Here is a 19,194-nt window from a genome sequence, read left to right as displayed (position 1 = left end):
GGATTAAAATTACTGTTGTATTTGATTTGAATTCGTAATAATGTGTACAAAATGGTACTAAGCTTGCTATAATTTAGATTAGATTGAGCTCAAATTATAATTAAAATTACTGTTGGAGTGTCTTATTGAAATATAAAGTAGTTCTGGAAATGCATTCGTGTATGTACGAAAAGTAACAAACGGTACAAACATTGGTATTATTTTGATTTGGTTGAACGAATAGAGATGGAATGTTGAAATTTGGAATTATAATTAATATTGGAGTATAGTATTCATGTAGTTTTGGAAATTCGTACTTATGAACACGAATACGGTACAGTCTGGTGAATGGATAGAGCTGAAATGTAAAAGATTTGAAATAAATATTACTGTTGAGGTTTCGATTTAAGTAGTCATGGAAATTCGCATTTATGGGTACAAAAGTTTTAAATTTTATTTAAGAAACAGATTTCGGAAATTAATGCTTATGTGTATGAAGAGCACTAATGGTAATAAACTTGATATTAGATGTATGAATAAAGGTGTAATTCGGAATTATAGCACAACAAATTCTACACGGTTTCACGATTTCAATTCAAATATTATTTATTTGTTTTGTATTCCATTTCCGCTTACGAAGTAGCGGGCTCTTCGCTAGTATTTTATAAAGTTGTAAATTTAATTTGAAGCGAATTGAATAACCAATTTGGTCAACATAAAAGCGAATAATAAAACCTATTTTAACTTCATGTCCATTTTTAACAAAACCAATGACGAAGTAATATGATGAATCAGAGAAAGCAAACAATATTTCAAAAGAATCCGAAAGTTTTTTGTGATCTTCATCTTACACGAAATTTATTAGTGCACTTTTACATAAGGTTTTCTGATCACGGTTCGGGTAAACGTGGAAAAAACGATGAAAGCATAGCAATATGGATTTCTTGTCTTTGAGTATCCTAACTAAAATCTTAGAATAGTTGATTTGGATTCGATTGTGCGATTTACGAAATAAGGACGAAAAATACATTCAAAGAGTCGAGATAGAAAAAAATGATATATTCCAAAAAACCTACAATAGACACAAAAAAAATATTAATTTGTGAATTTCTATGTAATGTAATTACCATTATTTTTTACATTCATATATATATGTATATATATATATGTTTATATATATTTTTATTACCCTTTGTATATAAATAGCTCTTTCCGTTCTTACCACTGTATGATTGTATTACAAATTTACAAATGTATTAATATTCATATAAATAACATGATATTTAAAATATTTTTTTTTTTTTTTTTTTTTTTTTTTTTTTTTTTTTGTAAATACTCTTGTTATGGGAAAACTCTATTGAGTCAAATTAAAGAAGATTAGTAGCCTAACCAACAACAAGGACATACTTGCCATAATAGTTCATAAGGATTTTGACCAAAAGGCACACAAATGAATTGACCAATTATTCCGAACACAAACATCTCTGGGGAAATGTAAAACTTTTAAAAAGACTTTTGACTTTTCTCGAGAAGCAAAAAAGGAAAAAAATGAGAAGATTGCCACATAATTGTTTGGCATCCGAATAAGTTTCACACTCATACAGATACACTTTCGGTTGAGTCTGTGTACCAATGTTGGCCTTCGTAGAAAGACTTGCAACAATCTATTCAAATGGTTCATCCCCAAACATTTGGTCCATCCAATGTTCTATACCCAAGCGTGCTATGAATAGTAAAACTATATAATGCCAATTTTTAATAACTCCTGCCTTTCCTCGTCCTGTCGACACACAACTGTTACCAACTACAATGAATGCCTTCAATGAAAGTAGAACCAAGAATTCGGTTTCGGGCAGTTTGTCTAGGTGTTTTCTTTGGTTTGGTTTGTAATAAATTCATAACTGTTAACACATTTTATTTTATGATTATCATATTCAAGTCTGATATGTGTTATGTTCTTAGATTTTCATATTTCTTTGTTTTTTTACTGCACGTTAGGACTGTTCGTTTTTTGGGTTATACAAAATTTAAATACTCAAATACCATTCCATAAATATTTGAATATAAATGTCTGAAAAGTGTTAAGAAAATGTGGAAGGCTAGTTTTGGCCAATAAAGGGTTTTTTTTCAATTGTTGGCATGGAATATTTAAAGAACCAAAGCGTAAAACTTATTGATAATTTAAATACTCCATCAATTGTGTATTTCATTGAACAACGTTAGATTTCATCAACTACATGATACGCTTTTTTTAAAAGCCTCCACCATAGTATGGAGGGTATATGGGAAATTACAAAAATCTTTTAAATTCCTTGAAGCTGAGGTTTGCAAGGTTATAACTCGCGAAATATGAACATATTGCATATAATTTAAATTCCATTCTATAAAATGAAGTGTTCTTGTCAAAATCTTGAAATTTTGGTAATAAATAATAAGTTGCGTGGAAGCTGTGATGCTGGTAATGTAAAAAAATGGGTAAAAATGTGTTGAAGCCAACGAGTTTTTTTGTGTTCGTTCCCGATTTGTGGCTAAACTACACAATGCACGCACATGTGATCAGTGACTAAGTTGCAGAATACCCCATGGACAATATGGTTCTAATGTATGATTTTTCGATATAATCACTGCATCCACCCAAAATGGATGCTGACATTTTGAAGCCGGATTTTCGGTGTTTTTTGAATTTTTCTTATAATTAGGATGCGCATCCAGATAATGGACTAAACTAATTATAGGATCGTAGAACTCGTGATTCTGCTTCGTTTAGTCTATATCTCATGAATGTGCTCACTGTAGCTTCTTTGCAATTGGGTTCCAAAAACGAAAATTTGGTGCGTAAATTTTTATAAAAAACATATTTTTTGAGTCTAAAATTAAGAAAGTCCATTCAAATTCCGTGGAACCCCGCGTGATTTTAGTTTTTTTACGTGCCGGATCTAATGAGCCCATCCATGTTGAATTCCGTCTAATAAAACGGCGGATATAGGTACCTTGAATGTGGGAAAAACTGCAAAAACTTATTTTGACAAATTCGCGTAAATAATCGCGGTTTTCTTCGAATTAATTTTACATGCATTTATGCTTGTATTGTCAAATTCGCGAATCTGTGTGGAAATAGGTCAAAAATACATCGATACGCGAATAATATGCATATTTTATCCAAAATTGATTGTGGAGGCACATCCGCGGTTCTTAACCGATCCTTTTAAAATAGGTGTCCTTTTGCGTATTTTCATAGGAGATTACTGAAATCGAATGCGCATAAAAATCGTATGCATGTTGCGGGATTTTTAGCCATTTTTAGGGTTTTTGCATAGTAAAGTGCATCGAGTGGCACACTTTGACCGCTAAATTAAACATCGAAAAATTAATAAATATTGAAAGACATTGTTTCGGTTTATACGAAAATCGCATGCGCATCAACTGATTTCAACTAATTCGCGAATTGCAAGCTTTTCAATACTGATCATTTATATGTATTGTAAGTGCAATATATTTAGCCATTAATGACGTCGAAACTCTTATCAGATGAATCTGCCGATATTTAACAATCATCTAAAAGAATTTGCAGAAGAAAGCGTCGTATATTTTAGAAGATTAAGGCAAAACCGTATCATCATAACCATACAAAAAAATCGAAAATTCAAAAAAAAATTTGTTTTAATTCAAAAATTAATTTACTTTATTTTCCGATATCTTCATGTTTCTATTTGTTTTTCGCGTCTATTAAACCGCATTTCAGTGTGATTTGACTAGTATGCAAAGAAGACAATGGTGTTTAAGCATTTGTTAAGAAATTCGCGAATTTCAACGAATAGGAATTCATTTAATTTATATTTGAAATACAAGATTTAAAACCGCTATAACTTTTGTGCGCAGCATCCGAATTTGTGAACGCGAACATATTTCGAATCAGCATATTTTTCTTAACCTATGTACCAAAAATCATAAATGTGCTCGCAAAAAAATTTTTCAAATTTTTTTTAATGGAATTTTAAAAGAATTTTGTAATTTCCCATATGAATTTTGTAATTCATCGAAATGATCATTTCAGACCCTATATATATATATATATATATATATTCCTGATCGGCGTAAAATTCTATTTTGGGGTTCTTGAGGGCGGTTTTCAATTGAATTCGCTGAAATTTGGTACAATGGGTTATTATTGGGTAGGCAAATTTCCATTTTTGGTATATAACGGTACTCCCAATTTACAGTATTTTGGGGATTTTTAGCGTAGTTTTCAATTGGCTGTAATTTAATTTTAATTTTACTTTGAGTTCCTATTGGGTGGCAAATCTTTCGGGTAGCCCCCATATAAGAGTACCCCCATTTTCGTTATTTTGGGATTTTCGAGTGCGTTTTTCAACCAAATTCCCTGTAATTTGGTATTTTGTAGTCGTATATGGTAACAAATCTCCCTCCCAAAAATATTAATATTCGCCCCCTTTTTGAGGTAGTTCATCTTTTTATTTATATTAAAATAGTTATCTGATTTGTTCCGCGTTTTAGGTTTGGTTCTAAGGCTCTGTTGTAATCATTCCACCTGGGGAGGATATCGAGATAGAACGCAAGGTTCGAGAATTAACTATATATTAACAATATTCCGCATTTAGGCCTATCCCCCATATAATGATACCTACCGATTTTCGGTATTTTAATATTCAGCGTAAAGAAATTTGAGCTTGAGCTATAAGTCCTTACAACCTGATAACTATACATGTTCGGTAATTTGATGCACGATGAAATCAATATTTTTTCCCGCTTTAGGTATAGCCTCCAGGGACGTACGATGCATTCTTTTTCTACAATGATAATTTTCATATTTAATCAGCAGCTTCCACTCAGTCCCCCGAAGTAAAAATTGGATACGTTGGTGATGGTTTCCTATAACCTCTGAATTGCAGTATTTTGGGTATGTTCCAACCTATCATGCGTCGCCAATATCGGACCACTTTTTGGGGGTTTTAGGAAAATATTCCATTATAAATTGCTGAAATTTGAATTTTGTGTACATCTATCTATTTGTAGAATTGTCGGTATAGGTTCACCTTTTGGTATGTTCCCTATATTTTAATTTCAAGTACCTGTCAATATATACCTATACCGAGAATTGGATAAAAGGTTCCCGAAGTCGGCTCCCTGTTTTATAATTGTAATATTTTAATAAATAAAATTATTTGAAATAATTTTTTTTAAACAACATTGATAGAAACGTCCGATGCTAATAATTTATTAATGAAAATATCAGAAAAATTAATTAAATAAATAATTTTTGTTTAACTAAATGGTGAAACGTTTAAAATGCGAAAATCCTTAAAGTGCCGACTATTGATGCACTTACCCCATTTGTAACAGCCAAAAAAATGAGATAGACTTTTGAGAATAGAGTGTCTAGAATCACTTTGATACGATTTATGCTTCTCAGTCTGTCTGTCAACAAAGTATAAGTCTCCCACATATATTTTCATCCGATTTGATGAAAATGGCACACAATAGATCCTATGTTTATTCGATGTACACGAAATGCTGCATACTGTTTGAGTTTAGAATGACATGTTTTAAGTACACAAAATACGCTAAGTGTGTCCGATTGATATGAAATGTTGGATAGATTGCAGAATACCTTCGGTTAATTTTCCTATATAGACTATATATTTATTTTTTTCCGCATTCTAGACAATGTCCCTCCATGAGGAATCGGTAGAATAAGGATATACGGCTCATTGGCTGCAAGACCGGCATAAATGAAAAATCGTAACTTCATGCTTAGGCACTCTGATTGAAAGCTGTAGAAGTTCCTCTATTACCTGTGCGACAATTGAAAACTTAAAACTCATCTTCTACAAACCAGTTTTTTATTTATATCGGTGTTGCAGCAAATGAGCGATATGTCATATCTAGGGAAAAACTAAAACGACTACAAAATTCCAGAAATGATACCTAACACGTTAAAAAAGCAAAAAAAGCGTAGTAGAGTTGGGTATGAAATAACGGAGTTGAAATACCCACCATACACCTGGTGGATGGTATACAAATGTTATAAGCAAATTAAAACTATTTCATCGTCATCTCTAATTTTACTAAAGAATTGATTTTAAATTATCTTTTATACTATATCCATTTTCCATAGTTTAAATTCAATGAAATCACATATTTTATAAAAAAAAACATTCTTCCAGTATTTTTGTAAACATATTGGTAGACTCTAAAAACAATATATAATTTATTTCTCTTGACCATTATAACGGTTTTTTTTTTACTTTTTAGGTAAGCCAGCTTGATCACTTTCTTGTTGTTTTAAAAATAAAAACAAAACAAAATTATTTTTAAAGTGGGTTATGGTCACATTGATTACTTTCGGGAAAGGCAGAGACTATAGTTTCGGATTTCGCCACAAATCCTCATCAGTTCTCTTAGTTTTTTGCTTGGGATATTGTCCCAGGGAGTCATGTATCACTCCACTAAACAAAAAACCCTTCTTCCCCAATTTTGTTACATCCACAACGTAAAGACTAAGTACTTTTGGAGAACGCTCTGTTTGAGAATTCTCTAAAAGTCTCAGAAAATGTTTTTTTATATATTTTAATGCCAAGTACTATAGGAAAAAGGACTATAATAATTCATATATTATTATATGCGACTTATTAAAAAATAATGGTAAGCTCTGCATTAAAAAAGCTGGTGCCCAAAAAAATTCCAAAAACAAGTAAAGTCGGACGGGGCCGACTATATGATACACTTCACCAATTTGGATATATATTTGGTGGACTATTTACATTAAATCGGACGAAAATATATATGGGAGCTATATCTAAATCTGAACCGATTTTCAGGAAACTTAACAAAAATTATTCTAGACCTAATTCATTACGCTGTGCCAAATTTCGTGCAAATCGAAAGATATATAGGGACTTTTGTGCACCAATTACATTAAATCGGACCAAAGTATATATGGGACCTATATCTAAATCTGAACCGATTTTAAGGAAACTTAACACACATCATTCTAAACCTAATTCATTACGGTGTGTCAAATTTCGTGCAAATCGAGAGATATAGAGTTACTTCGGTGCACCATTTACCTTAAATCGGACAATAATATATATAGGAGCTATATCTAAATGTGAACAGATTTTTCCCAAATTCAATAGGGTTCGTCCTTGGGCCAAATAAGTGACCTATGCCAAATTTCATTCAAATCGGATCATAATGAGACCTGTACTCTGTTCACATGGACGGACGGACAGACGGACATGCGTAAATCGACTCAGAAAGTGATTATATGCATATTCTCAAAAGGAACTATGTGTCTATCTCATTTCCTTTTGCCTGTTACAAACATATACACAAAGACATAATACCCTGTACCACAGTGTGGTGAAGGGTATACAAATGCTAAAAATCATTAAATTACATTAGATCCGAGGTAGAGTTATATAGGTCTATATCAAAACGTGGACTTATATAAATTATATTCAACAGGATGATAACTGTACACATTGTATATATATATATATTCGTTTTAAAGTTATTTATTTGAATTTCGCCCACTGTGTGCCGTCTGGATTTTTCGTATGCAAAACCAGGCTACTGCATTCACTTTCGTTGAATCCATTCTTCAAACAGTGATTTTGTCTTGGCAAACTTACTATGAGGGTCATCGTAATGTCATTGCAAAATCATCCAATTATACTCACTCAGGCATCACACTTTGAAATACCCTAACACGACAACTGGATACAAATTTCAAATGATTTTTAATGACCTACTTCGAAAGTATAATGCGACCACATGCACACCAACAATGTCCTGTCACCTTCTACAGGTCGTTGGGTCGATCATTTGATATGATTTCATCTGTAATGTCGTTTGAGCTACATTTTTGCATACTTGGCCATAATGCTGCATTCAAATACATTCAAATTTTACTTTCACGGATTTTTGCATTTGGTAACCAGGCAGTTATGCAACAGTCTGTATGCCTGTATAAGTTCTTTTCGTTGAAAATATCAATGGAATGCACTTCTAGTGTGGAAGTAACACCAACAATTGGAGGATATTCCAGATTACAAAGTCAACGTTTGCAATGGAAATTAACGACGACAAAGCGGTAAAATGTAAAAGGAAATAGAAATTAATGAGAATCACACTTGGTATAATGTAGGAGTTCAGCTCTGAACAATAGACTCTGAGCAATAGACAAAAATACATAACATCAATCGGGTCAAATGGACCCAGACTGAAAAACGGCAAAATTTGCATTCTATGGCGTATATATTTACTCCCGAAAAACATAGACCAAAAAAGTTGACAGTATATTAAGGAGGAGGAGTGGTAATTGATACCAATTATATTGTTTTATGTAGTCGAATGTGTGAGTTATACGTCAATAGAGGGCGTAAATGTATCGCTTATTGATCCATGATAATTTTTTGATAAGATTCTATTATGGATTTGACCGGCAAAAATAATGATGTGATTGCAATATTAATTTTGACAAAATTATGGTATTTACGTATGAAAACTTTTGTGTTATAATGGAAAATACAAAAAGTTTATTAATGCTCTGCAAGGATCTTCTACCTATCGAAAATGTCTTCGATTTTTTCTTTTTACCACTTTTAGAGTTCTGTCTGCTATTACAATTAAAATTTTCAGTTTTAATATACGTATATTTGTCCAATATTCACTTTGGCATTCTTTGCTGCATTTTCTGTGCTATCTCCTGAGGTAGACAGAATGATGAAACATATAAATGCCTTATTTCTGTAACATCTACAGCATTCGTGATGACTTCAATAATTTCAAGACATAAAATGTTTGTTTTGAGTTTCCTATAAAAGTACTCTTTAATTTGAAAAAAATCTATTTTAGAACCTTGTGTTATTAGTGGATAACAAATTTCCCCACTATAAATTATAAATATAGGTCCACTTTTTCTGGTAGCACCCCAAATAACGGTACCACCAATTTTCGGTATTTTGAAGTTCTCGAGCGCATTTTAAAACCAATTCGCTGAAATGTGTTATTTTGTATTCATATTTGTTAACAAGTCTCCCTTTCTTTTCCGTTTATATCCTGTATGGAATTCTAAGACGATTTAGCATTCATCCGTTGGAGGATATCAAGATAAAAAACTAGAAGGTCATGTTCGAGAATGTACTATATCGGCCCGCATTTAGGCCTAGCTCCTATATATACTGATTTAGCACTTAGCGTGAATGAAGTTATTGAAATACAAAACTAAACCTGTAACGAAAGTAGTAACGTCGGACGAGTCAACAAATATCATACCCTTTACCGCAATGGGTATATTAAACAGATGCATCCTAACAGACGTCACATTATTGAAGGACCATTAACATAAAATTGGATGAATTAGAATATGTGATATTTATCTAAATGTGAACCAACATAGATCAATCCCTATACATGTCATTCGTCTGTTACAATGGAACAAACTTATGTAAATCAATTTCAAGCAAATATCAGTCGGGTTATGTATGTACTGATACAAAACGCAACTACGCTCAATTTTGTACGTTTTAAAGAATTGCATGTCAATCTGACAAACATGAGGAGTTTGGTTCACCATTTACTTAACACTAGATTGCCGAAGGCAGTCATTTTGACCGTTTTTCAATTTCAAGTACAAAAACAATTGTGTATATTATGACCCAGCTTTTTAAAATTTGGTGACTTTTTGTACCACATAGAACTACGTTTATTAATCATAGTAGCTGCTTCCTCCCCTCTTTCATTCCCCGTATTCACATTTGCTATACCTATATTGCCTAAAAGCGGTCATTTTGACCTTTTGTGAAATATTAAATAATCAAACTACTTTTATTATTGTATAAAGTAAATTTCTTATATGACCGGATCAGTACAACAACATCGAAACCCGTTTGCTACTCTAGAAACACAAACGAACATACAAATCGGGAAAAATAAATTTTATATTTCCAGTCGTTTTCACTCTTAGAGTAAAGACTTCCTCATTTTCCAACATTTTGTCAGCGCTCTTATTTTTCAAACGGGGAAACTCGAGAGCCCTACCACCGAAAACATGTAAAAATAATGTAAAAAATATTATAAAAATAGTTTAAAAAGATTTCATTACACAATAAAAATTCTTTCAGAATGAGGTCATTTTGACCGATTTTAGGCAATATAAATATATACAAAATTTCCGTCTTTCTAGTGTTAAACCCGGAGGAAAATATATATGGAAGCTATATCCAAATATGAACCGATTTCAACGAAACTTGTCACAGGTTTGGTTATACTAATTTCAGTACGTGTTGTTGCTATCGACCATATTTTGGGTTATTGGTGTATCATTGGGAGATATATCCAAATCTGAACCGATTTCAACAAAACTTACACACGTTAGGCCATACTTTGTTAAAAAAATGAGCTGTGCCAAATTTCATCCACATTTTGGGGTTTTGAATTTTTAGGAAAAACTCCCATTAAAATTGTTGAAATTTGTATTTCGTTTACATTATGGTTTGAACGATTGGTAGAATTGTCGTTACATGTCCACTTTTTGGTATGTTCCCTATATTTTTACTTCTCGTAATTGTCAGTATTCCTATGGTGGAAGTTATGCATAGTTCGGCCAGGCCGAACTTAACGATTGTTTCGCTTGTTAAAAATATCGCATACTTCCATAACCAGCGTTGATTAAAAATCTTAAATTTCACTTAACACTGTCGTGCAATTGTAACTGTTATATTAAATTCTAAAAAATATATTAGTCCAATAAATTAAAATATTTTATAATTTAAAATATTTTATAAATAAAAAGTTAAAGGAGTAGTCCGCTAACCTTGAATTACTCGTTTTGTTCTGGCCTTTGCAATTTTACTAAAAACAAATGTGTGAACAACACGCAACAGTTACACAAAAAGGGAGGACAACAAAAACAACATTTGGTTAAGAAACCTAAAAAGCCAACAACAACATTCATAACCTTGAATAATTGCGTCATAACTTGTAATGCAAAATTGAAATGTGAAATACGATGTAACCTAGGATTTTTAAAATTAACAAAGCTTATGTCGGATGTGAATAAATCCATTTCAGACCAGTTGGTGTCGATTTAGCTATACTCATTCCTCTTTATCTATAGTGCATAAATAAATGGGGTGAATAAATAGTTCGAATCCTATTATAAAGGAGCAATTTTAAGTGTGTGAACTTATACTAAATTTTAAAATGTCGTTATTTGTAAAAAAGAGTTACATATTTATTAGTAAATCTAAATGTATGTTTTGTAAGTATAAAGGAAAAATCGAAAACAATTTCGAATTTTGAACATTCTTGCAAGTTTTGAAACAGTCTTACTATTATTATTATTTTTATTTATTTTTCATATATGGGCAATATTGCCAATTTTTAACATAGCTGAAGCGGAGGTTCACCCCTTTATAACTCGGGAACTACTAAAGTGTATGAAAAATAGTTTTGGGTTAATTGATCTGTCGTTGCAAACTGTTCATGATATTGACCTCCAATCTTTATTTTGGTGGAAGCTGTGTCTACTTTAATGTAAAAAAATGTGTAAAAACAGGTTGAGGCGAACCAGTTTTTTATGTTCTCTATCGATTTGTGACTAAGCCACTCATCGCACGGTCTTCGTGTCAAAATAAAACTTGAAACCAACAAAATGGGGAATACGCCCCTTATGTATCATTTTTCAAAATTTTAATTTTCAAAATTTTAATTAAATTTTTTAAATTTAATTGAAGCTCGATTTTGAGTGTGTTTTTAATTTTACTTCTAGCTTTAATACGCAAACAGGAATTTATAAAAATCGATTATAAGATTATTGTAGTCGCGAATCTGCGTAATTTGATATGTATTTTGTGTATGTAGTATGAACAGCTTCAGAGTAATACTCATCCGAAGGTGCGAATTTTGTGCGATCAAATTTCTAAAAAACCTATTTTTCGGGCCAAATTTTTAGATCTTTCAACTGAATGATATGGGTACCCGCGATCAATAAAGTTTTTTACGTTTCGGATGATATAAAATCTTCTTCGTGAAAATCCATCTACTAGAACGGCGGGAACTGGCTTTCCAAAAACACGAAATTTGACAAAAAAATGTTTTTGAAAATATCGCGGATTTATTTGCGTTTTCTGTGTATCATTTCCGCTTCAATAAATGACCTCATACGAATTTTGATCTTTTTCGAAAAGAGAACTTTAAAAACTTCAGCCGAAAGAGAGATGTACGCAGTTTATCTCAAAAATAGTGTGAGGTGGCACATCCATGGTTCCTAATGGACCACATTGAAATCGGTATAGATGGATGTATTTTTTTAGGGTGCACACCGAAATCGGATGCGCGTTAATGGCAAATGGATTTTTCGGAAATTGTTCGCGTTTTACGATTTTTTGGGTACTTCAATGCAACGTGTGGCACATCTTAGCCGTCAAATGAATTTTCGCAAAATATATATGGATTGGAAGATAAATTTCAGTGCTTCCTGGAAACCGCATGCGCATCAAATGATTTTGAGAATTACGCGATTTACACGCAATTTAAAATGTATATTTCATAGCATTATTTTAAGATTTATTCCTATTTATAGAATTCTAAGATTTATCGGAAGGGTCTTTATATAATCCGCAATTATTATTATTATATATGTCAATTTTTCGGCGAAATTCGGGTAAAATAGCAAAATAACTCAAACATTTTTTTCTGAAACATGACATTATTTTTTCAAACCAAAAACAAATATTTTTCCTCAATATCTTGTTTTGTTGTCGCTGTGATTTACAAACCGCTACACGGACTTGTGTGATTTTGATATCATTTGATTCATCATGGTGTTTAGATTATGTAGATATTTTTAAATTAATTTTTAGGTGTGTGTATGTCATTAATGTAATGAAAATATTGATGTAATCCGCTACATTTTTTTATTTTTCTCATATTTTGCGAAGATGTGCAACTTTATCGCGATTATTATAATATATTCATATTCTTATTTTACGGAGGAAGATCTATATCAACGTTTTTGGCCAATGTAATAAACGGCGTAATTTTAAGATTTTTTTCTTATGCCCAAAATTAAAACCTCGATAACTTTTGCGCGCATCAATCAAAAATTTGATCGCGAACGGTTTCGGATTCGGAACATTTTTCTCTATATGTGTACCAAAAATCATTGATGTGCCACAAAGACAAAAAAGCCGATTTTTTGAAAATGGAATATTAAAAAATTGGCAATATTACCCATATACTACATTTTTCTGTAAAATATGTAAAAAATTTTGAATCAATGTAAATTGTTTAATTTTTCTTGATGTCATTCATTTTCATTTCCAAGATCTGGTGACCTTTGCTTGGCCGCATAATGTGGCCATGTTGGTTCTCACTGACTTTCCTTTTCATTGCTAAACTTGATCATTAAGCTCAACGCGAAAGAGAAAAACGATTGCCTTATTATTACAGAATGTGTAATGTCTTCAAATGGATTTATTGTCATACAATCAAATGAACAGCCTGCAAAGGTATTATGAAAATATTTAAGGCAAGAGCTATTTTTTTGGTAAATTATTGATAATGTTCCTACGAATATGTCAACAATTGATTATGCTTCTGATTTATATCTTTGGTGAATTATTTATACCATTCTCGTCCTTTCAGGAATACCAAAACATTTCATGGAATTTCATAGCTGAATTTAAATTCAATCCCTAACTGAGGTTGTTAACAACGCCAAGGGTTAATCGATTTTTCATGTTCATCTTCTAATACGAAATCTCTGATGAATACTGAATTTACTTGGAACTGATTTGGAGAAACGTGGTGTATCATCAGAAACACAATACAAAACGATAATTACATCCAGACTTGCGATGAAATGAAACATTCGCAAATACATAAATTGAGCGGTTAACAGTATTATGGCTGAAAAGATAACATTTCATGGCAGACGGGTCATTTAATTTGAAACGACAGTTTCTAGAGAAATGCGAAATTTAAACATTTGTAATATTTTCGTTTGGAATTGTGGAACGAAATATCAAAAAAGTTTAAGATTCAATTTATTGCTCTAACAGTTTCAGGTGGAGACATTTTCTAGCGAATTTGAAAAAGGTTTATGTTTTTAGTGGTATGTTCTTAATCATATCTTTTATGCCACAAGGTCAGACATTTCTAATGTTTAGTTAGATTTATTTATTTTTTTGTGATATTTTTTTAATTGCTAAACAGAGATTAATTACAAGATAGGCATGACTATTTTGATGAAGATCGTTTAATCTTAGCCGGTCAAATGCACCCACACTTTTGTGTGAAAAATTACAAAATTATATTCTATGGCGTATATACATATTTACTCCTGAAGGACATAGACCGGAGAAGTTGATAATATATCCAAGACGAGTGGCTATGCTCATGTGTGTCCTCGCATATGGGAGTTAAAAGTAAATACAGACAGAGGTCTATATTTTATGATATGGATTAGTATTACCATTACCACACCAGTGAGCGAGAATGTAGCGATGATGGCTAGGAAATTATGCAAGAGATTCCAGTTATGGAATCTCAGAATCTACAGTGATTATTAGATGATACTTCGGGGATGAAATGAACCGAATACATTTTTTTGTCTCATTATCTAGTCACTCTAGACTCTACGCAAGGGAAAGGTCATCTGATCAACAAATTCGAATGGCTGTCTTGAAATTTTTACTCCGGGAAAAATGATACGGATAGGTACTGCAGATGAACTGTTAAACATATAATATAGATCCGTTGAGTAGGATATCATTTGGTCGGCTTTGAAAAGAATTAGTGTTTCAAAGTCTGTACTGACTCATACTATAGAGGAAAGTGAGATTTATGGCTGAGTGGGTGTTGTTGAGTTGAAATGGTTCACACGTTATTATTTGGTATCATCAAATCTGTCTCCCTCAGGCATTAAGTAAAGCTACATGTTTTAAACTGTTAATTTACTGATACAAATTTGTTGTTATATCAATATAAAAAATTCTATTTAATATTATTCGTGCTCAAAGTCACCGTAAGCTCCTGGTAGCAGCACACCTAACTACCAAATTAGTTTAATGTTTTATTTCTTTCCTGTGATACTCATAAATTTTAAAATATTGTGATATGTTCAAATATTTCAATCACATGTGTATTCGTAAAACTATTTATTCTGATAATTGGAATATCAAATATATTGGAATAATACAATTCCTCTTCAGCAATGTCTGTGTAAATACCAAGTATACTTCCAGAAAGTTGGTAATTTAGTTGGAATGCCTGGTGAAAGATTTGGTTGGGGGAAGGATTACGTTCTCTGCCATATTGGTTCGGAGCAATAACCACCAAACTACACAAGCGTTATAAAAGGATTTATATCCGTACTTTGCGCCCTAATAACATAGTTGAGGATGTAATTTTTTTTTTGTGTAGCCAAAAACGTTATGCATACAGGATGTAACGTTGACACAACAATTTTAAGAACTTCCCTATCGCTGCTTTTAATGACCTTGAATTTGTTTTTATTTTCCTTTTTCGGCATAATACCACTTTCCATCGTAATCGCCATCATTCTCATTAATATGTATTTAAGGAAAATTAATGTATATTATGTTATTTTGTTTCGTGTTTTGCGCGTTTCCAACCAATTCCGTATTTTCGTATTGTGGAAAAAAAGGGATTTAGGTTTTGCTCGCTCGGTCAACGTAATTATTGTAGCAGTTTTTTGTCAAACTTCGTCCGCCAACCACCCGAAACATCTGTTCCGGGGGTTTGTATGCGTATGTGTTTGTCCACATGCCAGAAGTAATTAAGCACAGTGCGACTTATTTGTGTCAAAATGAATCCCATGGGCAAGCTTTTTTTACACAGATTACGTACTGATTAATACTTAGCGACAGAGACATTTGAGATTCACGAGGGTTTTTTTTTTGGGAAAAGTAAAACTGTGATTTTTTTCGCACCAGAAAAAAGATTTAAACATCACAAATGTTTCAATTTAAGGTAATAAGCTTTAAATGCGATTAAATTGATTAATTTGTGTCCTTGTGGCAATCTGTGAATTCGTGTACACATCTTGTTATTTTTGTAGATACAGATATTATTCTGAGGGTCAGTGACTGTCAAACAGTGGAATATTCAACTTAATCATGAACTTACATACACACTCGTACACTGCAACGTAAGGGTGGCGAATCAACGTTGAAAGCACAGTTAATACCTTAAAAATTATTTTAAACGGATTTAAATTCAGAATAAGATTTACTTTTCGAATAAATTTCCGTTGCACATCTACTGAATAATTATACAAATCCGATAATTAAAATGTTTGTAAATGCACATAAAAGTCATAAAATCACATAAATAAACTCTTAAATTTAATCCTTTCAGCGTTTTTGTCGAATATATTCGACATTTAAAAGTAATCTCTTTCTTTGCGATTTTTCGGTTATTCTACCGTTACTAAGACAGCTGAAAGACAGTCGAGCCTGTCCGAGGTTTAAAATGAAAATTGCTATTTTTTCTAAACTCTATGTCTTTATATGATCTTAAAAACAAAATTTTACATTTTTATTCCGACAAGATTTTTTTTAACACTGAAAGTGTTAAATATGATTTTAGTGTAATATTGTTTTAAAAATTGCCATATATTCCACAAAGTAAAAAAAACTCGCCGATTTGAATACAATTCTACGTTTATTTTGCCATTCCTGCACATCCGTCTTTTATGATCACGATAGCCAATACATAAAATATGCAGAGGTCGCATACCGCAGAATTTTGTATACATTTTTGAACTCTTTTAGAATTTTATCAACAATTAGTACTTATCTTTTACTAACATTTTGATTTTCGAAAAACTATTTTTACCTCATATACGTCTTTTCGTTCACCAAATAACAACTGCACTAATTTTTAAAACTTCTCGTACACCTCAAATACGAAATTCAAAGACCACATCGTTACCACATACCTATACACCAATCTCCATCCGAAATGTCAAGATATTAGCTTTATACGTCTACAGAATTCCTCATGTACTGAATTTAGTATTTCTTGACCTTCCGAGAAAAACATCCACCAGAGCCGAAAGCCGAAAAAGGTCGAGAACTTCATATGGTGACATGTCATTGTAATTTGTCTGCTAGTAGGATATTTATTTGGAAAATTAAAAACCAAATTACTTATATTCAGCTTAGAAATCGTAACGAAAATTAGTTGAATCCTTTTATGAGACCGATATGAAGATCGTCAACCTATTTTGAAAACTTTCTGGAAGGAAGTTTATTATTCACCAGCAATCTGGAATGACAAATTACAGCCACTTCAGAAAACATCAACTTTCTATAACCTTAAAATTATGCTAATCATAATATGAAGTCCAAACATAGACCTGCAATGACCCGAATGCCACAGTAAAGCCAATTCAAGGGAAGAAGGTGGTTAATATCTTAAAAATACCGAGTATGACACTAACAGTTAATTTTCTTCATATATGCATGTCAGCCTTCAGAGCCCCCTAAATCGAAATTATAATTACATTGGTGGGAAAATGTGATTAAAACCCCGACAAAATGTGGAGATCCTTTAAACAGGAACTATATCATGGCGTGGATCGGAATTAGAATTTTTACTGGGACGATTTGACGCCCAGTGAGAGTCAATAATATCAAATTCGTTCGAAAAACATGTCCATAGTCCCCAAAATATCGAATAATGGGGAGTACCACTCTATAGAATCCCCGAAATATGGATCAACGTTGATAATTTTTTATAGGAAAATTTCTTAACCAATGAGAATCCAAAATTTCAAATAAAAAAATCCTATTCTAAAACGTATATATACTCTCCAAAATACCATGATTTCGGAGGTACTAAAAACATGGACCAATATTGATAAGTTTTAGAAGAAAACATTTTTTGATTATCAAAATAAATTGCATATACCGTACTTATGCTGAGCTATTATTTAGATAGGATAACAATATTTGTGAACAATTTGGGCAGACTTGTACTAATGTAAATCATAATTACCAATTAACTTTTAACTACAACTCATTTTTGCATTAGTCTTTCTCAATCCTCACCCAATGATGATGTTAACAAGAAACGCTTGAATTGCCATTAAATACAAATGGAAATCTATTTGTATATGTCACGTCTGACAGTAATTATGCAATTTTGTATTGTCACAAATGGTGTTGTGGTGTGGCCTAAAATAATAAATGAGTCCAACGGCGACCGTTGTACAGTGTCCAATAAAAGTAAAACATGAATTATATTCTATGCTTTAAGAAAAATGATTTAAGTCAAATGATTTAAGTCTTAAGATACTGAACAATTTATTTAAAATTAAAGAAATCTTTTTTTTTAACAAAAACATGAATCTTATCTGAAGGGAAGCAACTTTTTGAACGTTTCTCTGTGAGTTTATGGCTATCGTATGGACAAGGATAAAGCCAATCGGTGAAGATCTTCTTCATTTTTTAACTTAGTTTGTGGTCAAAAATAGACTATTTTCCAAAAAAAACAGGGACCGAAAATAACAGTTATTTTTTAAAATGCGAACAAAAAAATCTTCATGTTAGAGACATGGGACACTAATAGTGTCATATACCAACAGATTCGTACTGAGGAGCCCATTGAGGATATTGAGTGATCTTGAGAAAACACTCTCAGTTCCCATGTTAAGGATTATTTTTTAACGGAAAAAACAAACGTTGATTTTAACTGTTAAAAATGATTTTTATTTTTTCCGTCAAAAATAAAAGTCGTTTTGCGATTTTTATTTTTTCCGTCAAAAATAAAAGTCTTTTTGGGACTTTTATTTTTTCCGTCAAAAATAACAGTCTTTTTGGGACTTTTATTTTTTCCGTCAAAAATAAAAGTCTTTTTGGGATTTTTATTTTTTCCGTCAGAAAATGAAAGTCCTTTTGGGATTTTTATTTTTTCCGTCAGGAAATAAAACTCTTTTTATGTAAAGAAGTTTATACAACTTGTAATCAGTTATAAAATTACAATTTATAAATCTCTGTCCTTATTACAATAAGTGTACACATAAGTAATCAAGATCAAAGGTAAAAAATATTTGTTATAAATTTTTAAAAAATAGTCTAGTGTACCAAATCATGAATATAAATTAAAGAATCATTCCCCTGACTATTAGGTCAAAGGTTATATAACTGGTACCAAACT

At 31.8% G+C, this 19,194-nt stretch overlaps 1 long non-coding RNA gene across 1 annotated transcript in view; it reads left to right on the top strand.

The window, feature by feature from the left end:
• The first annotated feature begins 1,262 nt into the window (after positions 1-1,262).
• The window catches only part of LOC133321779 (uncharacterized), a 43,740-nt gene continuing 25,808 nt past the window's right edge, over positions 1,263-19,194 (top strand). Inside the window, exon 1 of the long non-coding RNA XR_009754020.1 lies at positions 1,263-1,307. This is a non-coding gene — a long non-coding RNA (uncharacterized LOC133321779). The remainder of the gene's footprint in view (positions 1,308-19,194) is intronic.

Source organism: Musca vetustissima, unplaced genomic scaffold (assembly GCF_032173495.1).
Source record: "Musca vetustissima isolate MV318-11 ecotype Yass unplaced genomic scaffold, APGP_CSIRO_Mvet_v1 utg6094, whole genome shotgun sequence".
Taxonomy (NCBI): domain Eukaryota; kingdom Metazoa; phylum Arthropoda; class Insecta; order Diptera; family Muscidae; genus Musca; species Musca vetustissima.
This window is presented reverse-complemented; position numbering and strand designations above follow the sequence as displayed.